This window comes from Tursiops truncatus, chromosome 15 (genome assembly GCF_011762595.2).
Source record: "Tursiops truncatus isolate mTurTru1 chromosome 15, mTurTru1.mat.Y, whole genome shotgun sequence".
NCBI lineage: Eukaryota > Metazoa > Chordata > Mammalia > Artiodactyla > Delphinidae > Tursiops > Tursiops truncatus.
In genome coordinates this window covers 39,166,803-39,175,795 of record NC_047048.1, presented here as the reverse complement: position 1 = coordinate 39,175,795, position 8,993 = coordinate 39,166,803, and the positions used below count along the sequence as shown (strand labels likewise).

At 43.3% G+C, this 8,993-nt stretch overlaps 1 long non-coding RNA gene across 1 annotated transcript; it reads right to left on the bottom strand.

Annotated features, from left to right (window-relative positions):
• Positions 1–1,405: 1,405 nt before the first annotated feature.
• On the bottom strand, positions 1,406–8,916 carry LOC109548704 (uncharacterized). The gene is made up of 3 exons (XR_002174842.3): positions 7,444–8,916; positions 7,204–7,323; positions 1,406–2,236 (listed from the first exon to the last, which is right to left on the bottom strand). It is a non-coding gene; the product is annotated as an uncharacterized lncRNA (long non-coding RNA).
• Positions 8,917–8,993: the final 77 nt, after the last annotated feature.

Genomic DNA, 8,993 nt, shown 5'->3' with positions numbered 1-8,993 from the left:
ACAGCAGAGAAGCGAACAAGTGTCATTTTTATTAGGTATTTAGTTGAAACTCTTGGTAGAAAGTGAGAAAGCACAACTCCCACTGGCTTGAGCAAAAATACGAAAGAGAGAATTTATTCAACGTTTCCAGGGGTAGGTTTGCTTCAGGCTGTCATGAGGACTCAGTCTGGCTCTCTCCATCTTTTGGCTTTGCTTTCCTCTGTGTTGGCAGCATTCTCAGGCAGCTGCTGGTGGCAAAGGTGGTTGCCTGCCCCGGGCTTGTGTCGCATGCTCTCTCAATCTCAAGGGAATCGGAGTCTCGGCAACAGCTCCTGTCCAGCACTGGTTCAGTTTGGATCTCTGCCCTGTGGCCAAGTTGAAGGTTCTAATTAGCCGAGTTAAGCACCCACCTCCCGCAGGAGGCGTAGAGTCAGCCTGTCCAGAACCGTATGTTCAGTTACTGGAAGACAGGGGAATGGATGCCCGGGGGGCAGGTGGAAACACCAGGTGGCCTCCACAGGTAGACATTGCCCTTCCCCAGACACAGGTGCACCCAGGAGCAGGGAGAGCTCATTAGTGTGGAAGAGACACCAAGATCTTGTTCTTGGAAGATTCTGAGTGTGTTTACAGACAGAGGAACCCTCAGGCGAGGGGGGTCCCCCGCATGGCACATCCCAGGCTGGCTGGGGACCCTGATGGACACACTGCTGGTTTCTGCTGAGCGTAGGATGGATGTTCTCGGCATCTGGTGCTTTTCTAACGAGGGGCTCGAGAGAAGGGGTCCTTGACCTTTCTAAACCTTTGCTTTCTCACTTGTGAAGTGGGTATAAAAAGAGTTTTTCTCTCCCACAGATGGTTGCTTAGTGAAACAACGTGGCTAGTGCATATTACCCAGCGTCTGGATTAGAGAAGGCATTCGATTAACATTGGTCATTGGCATCTAAACAATAGGAAAATGCTTCCTACAGGCACGTTCACAAATGTGATCCCATTTTATACTCACAGTAGCTGTGTGAAGTAGGTAAGAGACACGTTATCATTCCATTTTAGGGATGAACACACTGAGGTTCAGAGAATTGAAATGACTTTGCCATGTCCCTGGAGTGTGTCAGTGGCAGAGCCACGGTCCAATGCCAAGTCCTGGTCTCTCAATGCGGCCTCCCTGTCACCCCCCAAATCACAATGCTGACCAGGAACACGTGGGGATGCTGACGGACAGCCGTCCAGAACAGCATAGGCGCCTCATGCTGGTCATTAACAGTCTAGACCAGCACTGTCAGATGGAATTACATCTCGAACCACAGATGTCACGTTAAATTTTCTAGTAGCCACATTAAAAAGTAAAAAACAAAACAAAAAACCCTGAACTGTATTTTAATAATACATTTTATTTAATGCAATATATCCAAAATATTATCATTTCCACATATAAATTAATATACAAAACTATTAATGAAATATTTTGCAGTCTTTTTTTTTTTCCAGTAGTGTCTTCAACGTCCAATGTGTATTTCACACTTACAGCACATCTCAGTTCAGACCAACCACCTTTCAGGTGCTCAGCAGCCGCATAGGACAAGCTGGTGGTTCTGGTTTTGGACAGTGTAGGACTAGAGGCAGATTAGGTGTCAGTTTAGGGCACCAGAAAAGCAAGAGCATGAGAGGGGCTGAGAGAAGAGAGACAGAAGTTTCACGTCCAGGAGTTTAACCAGCACCTTGCAAATTATTCTAGAAAGCAAAGATTTAAAATAAGGATACATATTTTGTGGTTCGTGTTGTTTTTATTTTGAGTTATAGTAGCGTGGGAATGCGACTTCATAATCTTGTCATTGATTGGAAGACAACATAATGAGGTCCTGGAGACAACGCCAGTTGCAGAATAGATGACCCAAGATGTGGCAACAGACTCCACTCTAGCTTGTTCAATGCGAAAAGGAATTTATGGAAGGTTGTTAAGTAGCTCGTGGAATCTCCAGGAGACCATAGAATCAGTCTCCGAAGCGAGCCGCCAGAAACGATGCTCAGACTGCAGTTCCGGGCGTCTCCAGTAGGGGCTGTGTCGCCGTGGTCCGCGTGCCCGGGGTCCCATCCTCGCTGAGCACAGAACGGGCCTCCAGGACTCTGACGCCCGCTCCTTGTGCTAAACCCAGTGTGTGTGTGAACCCCCGGTCATGGATCCCGGGTCACAGGCTTGCACCCAGCAGCGAGAGAGTCTGAGAAAGCAATCTTCTGGCTCCCTTGTGAGGAGGTGAGACTCCTAAGGGAAAATTACCCAAAAGGGAAGGTGTGCCAAGTTACTAGCTTTCCTCAAGCAGGGCTCATGTGCGCTACATCAGCTGGTTTGGTTTTTTAGTTTTAAAAATATTGTCAAACATATTACATAGACAAGAATGTGTAAATATGTATACATGGTTAAATAACAACAACAATTATTCTCACTTCCCAGGTTGAGAAATACGGTATTACCAGTACTTTGGAATGCCCGCCCCACTCCATGTTTATCCCTCCCTAATTTCAGACCCGTTCCTCTCTCCCAGTGAGCAGCATTCACCTGCCTTTTGTATCAATCATTTTCTTGCTTTGCCTACTGTTTTTTAAAATTGAGATATAACTGACATATAACATTCTATCAGTTTTAGGTGTACAATGCAGATTTGATATACGTATGTATTGCAAAATGATTGCCACAATAAATTTAGTTAACATCCATCATTACACATACTTACAGTTTTTTTCCTTGTGATCAAAACTTTTAAGATCAACTCTCTTAGCAACTTTCAATTTTTTTAAATTAAACTTTTCATTTTGAGATAATGCAGATTCACATGCAGTGGTGTGCCCTTCATCCAGTTTCCCCAATGGTAAATTTTATGGAACGAGAGAGGGTATTATCAGCAGGATATTGACACTGAGACAACCCACAGGTCTTATCCAGATCTACCCAGTTTTACCTGTACTCACTGGTGTGTGAGTGGGTGTGTGTGTGTGTGTCTGATTCTAAACAATTGTATCACAGGTGCAGGTTCGTGTATCAGCTACTACAGACACTGAGCAGTCCCATCACACAAGGATCCCTTGCTTGACCTTTTACAAACCCTTAACTCTTGACAACCAATCTTTTCTCCATTTTTATGATGCTGTCATTTCAAGAATGTTATGGGGGGCTTCCCTGGTGGTGCAGTGGTTAAGAATCCACCTGCCAATGCAGGGGACACGGATTCAAACCCTGGCCCGGGAAGATCCCACATGCTGCGGAGCAACTAAGCCCGTGCACCACAACTACTGAGCCTGCACTCTAGAGCCCACGAGCCACAACTACTGAGCCCACGTGCCACACTACTGAAGCCCTTGTGCCTAGAGCCCATGCTCCTCAGCAAGAGAAGCCACTGCAATGAGAAGACCACACACCACAACGAAGAGTAGCCCCCGCTCACCGCAACCAGAGAAAGCTCGTGAACAGCAATGAAGACCCAACACAGCCAAAAATAAAAATTAATAAAGTAAATAAATTTATATTAAAAAAGTATAGGGCAAAAAATAAAAGATTTACAAAAAAAAAAGAATGTTATGGAGCCCTAGCAAAATAATATAAAATATATAAGTAATATAAAGATGGAAAATTAATTTTTTTTAAAGAGAAAATAACTAATTTCAGAGGGATCAGAGACTGAAGGGAGATTGCCCTAAATCCTTATTTTCCCATGTAGGATATTAAAAGATAATGCACTAAACTCAAATGTACATAGGTATCACTGTGAGCATATTTAGTTTCTAAACTAAACAAACAAGCATAACCAGAAAAGATTTTGTTGCCTCTAAGAAACTGTCAAGGGTTACAATGGCCTTTTGGTAAGCCTGTTAGAACAACTGAAATTTTATCTTCCTGCATTTCTTTACTACAAATAAAAATGGAATAAAAATTTTTTAAATAAAAAGTAAACAATAAGAAGAATGTTATATAAATGGAATCATACAATGGGTAACCTTTGGGATTACTTTTGTTTTCTTTTCTTTTCCCCAGCCGGGCCACATGGCATGCGGGAATCTTAGTTCCCGAACCGGGGGCCGAACCCGTGTCCCCTACAGTGGAAGCACAGAGTCTTAACAACTGGACCGTCAGCGAAGTCCCTGGGATTCCTTTTTAACTCAGCATAGTCTCTAGAGATTCTTCCAAGTCGTTGCTTGTTGCCTAATGGTTTTAACAAGTGTCTGTATTCTTAAACAATATATTGTTTACATTGATGTTTTTTAAAATCATTTGAATCTTATAGTACAATTCTTCTGTAACTTGCTTTTTTCTTTCAACAATATGCTTTTGAGATTTACTTTTGTTAATGTGTGTGTCTGTGAGCCATTCCTTTCCACTGTACAGATTTATCACCATGTATTAACCCAATCAGTTATTGTCATTTGGGTTGTGTTGAGGTTTTTATTTTTTTTGAGTATGACGAATGATGCTATGATGAATATTCTTGTCTGTGACTCTTGGTGCAAAAGTGCAAGACTTTTTCTAGATTACAAAACCTGAAGTGGAATTTCTGGGTCATTTAATATGTGTATGTCCAATTTGACTAGGTAAAGTCAAAACTCTTTTCCAAAATGTTTGAATCAATGTACATACACATTAGCAATGTTTGAACAATTTCATTGGTCCATATCCTCACCAACACTTAGTATTGTCAAACTTTAAAATTTTGCCAGCCTGGTAAACATAAAATCGCATTTCACTGTCATTTTAATTTGTATTTTCTTGTTTACTAATGAGATTGAGTATTTTTTATATGTTGATGAGCCATTCATGTTTTCTCTTCTGGGAGATGCCTATCCAAGTCTTTTGACATTTTTCTGTTGAGTTTGTCTTTGCATATTCATTTGTAAGAGTTCTTTATATATTCTGGATCCTAAGCATTTGTAAGATAAATGTGTTGCAAAAAGTTCTCTCAGTATGTTGTTTAGCTTATTCTCTTTAAAGGTGCCTGTCGGTACCTTTAAAATTTTTCGGCAGTCAGACTTATCAAATTTTTTATGGTCTGTTTTTTGTTTCTTAAGAAACTCTTCTCTACCCTATATCATAAATATGTTCTTTTACATTATCTAGCTCTCTATTGGGTTGGCCAAAAAGTTCGTTCGGATTTTTCCCAAACGAACTTTTTGGTCAAACCAATATGTATGTATAATTATACATATATAGTTCAATGTTTAATCCACTGGAAATTGTTCTGTGTGTGTGTTAGTCAATTTCCTTTATTTTTCCCCAAATGGATAACCAACGTTCCAGTTCCACCTATTGAATGACTCATCTTTTCCCACTGCTCTGCCATGCCTTTTCTCATAAATCAAATTTCCACATATGTGTGGGCCTGTTTCTGGGCTCTCTGTTCTGTAATGGTGGTCAGCCTGTGCACCGATGTCTATCTGTGTACCAATGCACACTATTTTAATTACTACTGATGTCTGATAGAGCAAATCTATACACCTTGGCTTTTTTTCGGGAGTGTGTTGCTTATTCTTTCATATAAACTTCAGAATAATTTTGTCAGGCCCCACAAAAAGATCTTTTTCCCCCCAAATATTTTTAAGAATTGTATTAAATCTGCAGATGAATTTGGGGATTTTTGACCTCTTTTTGACTTGGAGTCTTCCAATCCACTAGTATGGTAAATCTTTCCATTGATTAGTATCTTCTTTAACGTCTTCCAATAAAAAGTTTTCTAATTTTTTCCACAAGGAACTTGCACAATATTTTTAAAAAATTTACTTCAAGGCACTTTTATTTTGGTTGCTGTTGTAAGTTAATTTTTTTATTAGACTTTTAATTTTTCTGTTACTGCCATATGGAAATGCAATTGACACAACACATATCCACTCTCACAGGCACACACACACAGATTTTATACACAACAACCTTGCTAAACTCTCTTTTTTTTTCTCGGTACGCGGGCTCTCACTGTTGTGGCCTCTCCCATTGCGGAGCACAGGCTCCGGACGCGCAGGCTCAGCAGCCATGGCTCATGGGCCCAGCCGCTCTGCGGCATGTGGGATCTTCCCGGACTGGGACACGAACCCGTGTCCCCTGCATCGGCAGGCGGACTCTCAACTACTGCGCCACCAGGGAAGCCCTAAACTCTCTTACTAATTTTAATAATTTATCTGAGGATTCTTTTGAGTTTTCCATATAGACAATCATACTGACGACAAATCATGTTGGTTTGTTATTTCCTTTATAATCTTTATACATTTATTTCTTCTTTTTTGCCTTATTGAACCTATAAGGAAGCTGGTCTAATGTTGAATGGAATGTTGAGAGCCGGCAGCTTTATCTTGGTCTGGGGTGCTTGTTCAAAGGTGAATTTGGTTTGTGAAAATTTATCTGGCTGTGGCCTTATGATCTGTGCATTTTTTTCTAACACTGTGTTATACATCAATAAAATGTTTAAAAAAAATTTAAGGAATATTTTCCTGACATCCTAACCTCTCCTCGTAACTGTCTGCTCCAAGGATGCCACTGAGCAGGTTTGTACCTGTCTATTTCAATCTCACCATACATTACTGGAGAAAAGAAGTCTTAAGTGAGAACACCTATGGTGCTTGCATGCTTTAGAAGAACTATCAGGGGGAGGGGGCTCAGCAGCCCCTGAGGGCAGAATGGAGAGGGTAGATGGAAATGCAGGGAAACAGATTTCCATACAGCAGAAGGAAAAGCTTTCAAGATCAGTGTTGTCTAACCAGAGAATAGGCTGTTTTTTGGAAAAATGAGCTCTCCAGCACTGGAGGTATTCAAGCAGGGCTGGCGACACACCTATCAAGGGCACTCTGCCGGGACCACCTCCTCCCCGCAATACTGGGTGAGCTCTGGACCATAGCGTGTCTTCCGTCTCGTCCAACTCCAAACTTTTGAGATTTTTAAAAGAATTGGGTTCATTTCTTTTTCTTTTTTTCTTTTTCTTTTTTTTTTTTTTTTACCATTTCTTATCCTACTTTTAGGCAATACTCTATCAATACCTCTCATAATACTTAGAAATCTGACCTTACACTAGAGAAAAGTCAACAAAGGCAAAACTGTTTCTTTGAAAATGTTAATACTGTTGATAAACCTATCTCGTCTGATCACACACACACAAAAGAAAGACAACACATTAGATTTCCCTTCTTCCAAAGAAATATCCAGCAAATATCAGAATAGGCAGGCATACAACAATTGGTTGAATAAAAGTGTAATTATACCTGTTATTTTCACCTCCAATCCTCTGAAGGTTGTGTTGCATTTTGAGGTTTCTATTCTTAGATCCTATCATTCTATAGTATTTCCAAATAATGGACAAAGTGTCTCAGGCATTCGGTGATCTGAAATCCAGTGAAAGGTGAAGAAGAAGAAAAAAAAGCTCTGTTAATGGGGTCTTTTTTGTAAAATAAGGAATTTTGAATGAAGTGAAGTTTTTAAGCTTTTTATGAGATGGGACATACTTCCGTGATTTCACAGCGTTACTCTATTTTTACTTTCATTCAGCCAAGCTCTCTCTTTCTAGCAAGGCTCCAGTTTGTTGGCGGATAAAAATACATTCGCAGTCTCTCCCAGAAGCTGCGCCATCAGCCTCGTGGACGAGAAAGAAGCCTGGTCTCCTTGTGCCGCTATGGAAATGTCTTCCTCCTCCTCCCCTGGCTCACCCGGCACAAAGTCTTTTTCCTTCTTTGTTTGTCGTTCTCAGAGAAAATCTGGAGTCCAGACAGGGAAGAGCCCAGAGAGGGTGACCCCTTGAGGGCAGCTCCGGAGGCGGGGCGCGTCTGCACCCTGAGCAGTCTGGGCCGAGCTGCGCCCCGTCTCCGAGAGCGGGGAGAGTATTCCAGCCGAGCCAAGAAATCCGTTACCAGGCTGCTGTGTCCCCAAAGGCCATTCCAGGGCGGAAGAGGACGGGGAAAACCGCTGTGTTGATTCTCCCGCCCTGTGGGCTGGGCGCGCAACGGGTCAGGTTACAGACAGGTGAGTCGGGCGGATGGGCGAGCTGCTGGCGCCAGAGCACCCCTGGCCGGCCGCGTCCCCGCAGCCCCCGGAGCTGGCACACGTCTGATCACCCCGGGAAGGGGGTGGCCGCCACGGCCGTGGAGGCGGTGCTATGCGTCCCTGGGCACACCGAGCAGAGGTCGTAGGACCCGCAGCGCGCCCCCAAATCCCGCAACGCGGGTACAGCTGCTCTTAGAAACTTGGCATCTTTCTTTTACCAGCTCCCCTTCCTTCTCTACCCTCTCCCCCATCCTCGGCCCTCCAGGTATAAAGGTAGATGAAAACAAACAAACAAACAAGCAAAAAACCCCAAACCCAAAATAAATACCAAGCTCTCCAGCCACCTCCCCAGTAGGGGCAGTGAGGGGATATGTAGCCCATCTTCACTGGTTTCTTGGAAAGTATTTCTCAGCCTCAGAATTTGGGGAGCAAACGGTTAGGGGAGGCAATAATGGGAGTGGGCGAGGATAAGAAATTTGTTTCAAAGCTGTGTTTGCATAGCCAGCCCTTGGCTTTTTTTCCATCGTGTTTATTTGGGGTAAGGGGACTCTTGGGGTGGAACAAGCGGACTTGTTTTTCTTAGATTGTATGGCACAAAATAACGTTCTAAAGATGCATGAATTTTAACATTTAATTTTACTGTGTTTATTTGGGGGACTGTTGTCTATGAGGGGGAGCTGAAGCTCCCAAGTTCCCTCTTTACCAGATCAGAATCCTGGGGAGTCTCCCGCGGCCTCCCCCTTCCGCACACCGAGATTTCAACAAACCCCGGGAATGATCCACAAAGTCCAGAGGAACTGAGCCATTTTCTGGCTTGCTTGTCGGAGGCGAATCCACTGGGGCGGGGTGGGGGGGGGGGGGGCGGGGGAGGGGGCGACTCGCGGGGGCTCCAGCTCTAGGGGGGACGCCCGGGGAGCGGACTTGGTGCTTTCCTCAAAGAGTTCGCCCTGCGGTGCCTGTGATGGGGAATGGGGCAGGGGGCTGAGAGAAAAACGTTCTTCCCTTTTTAAGAAGG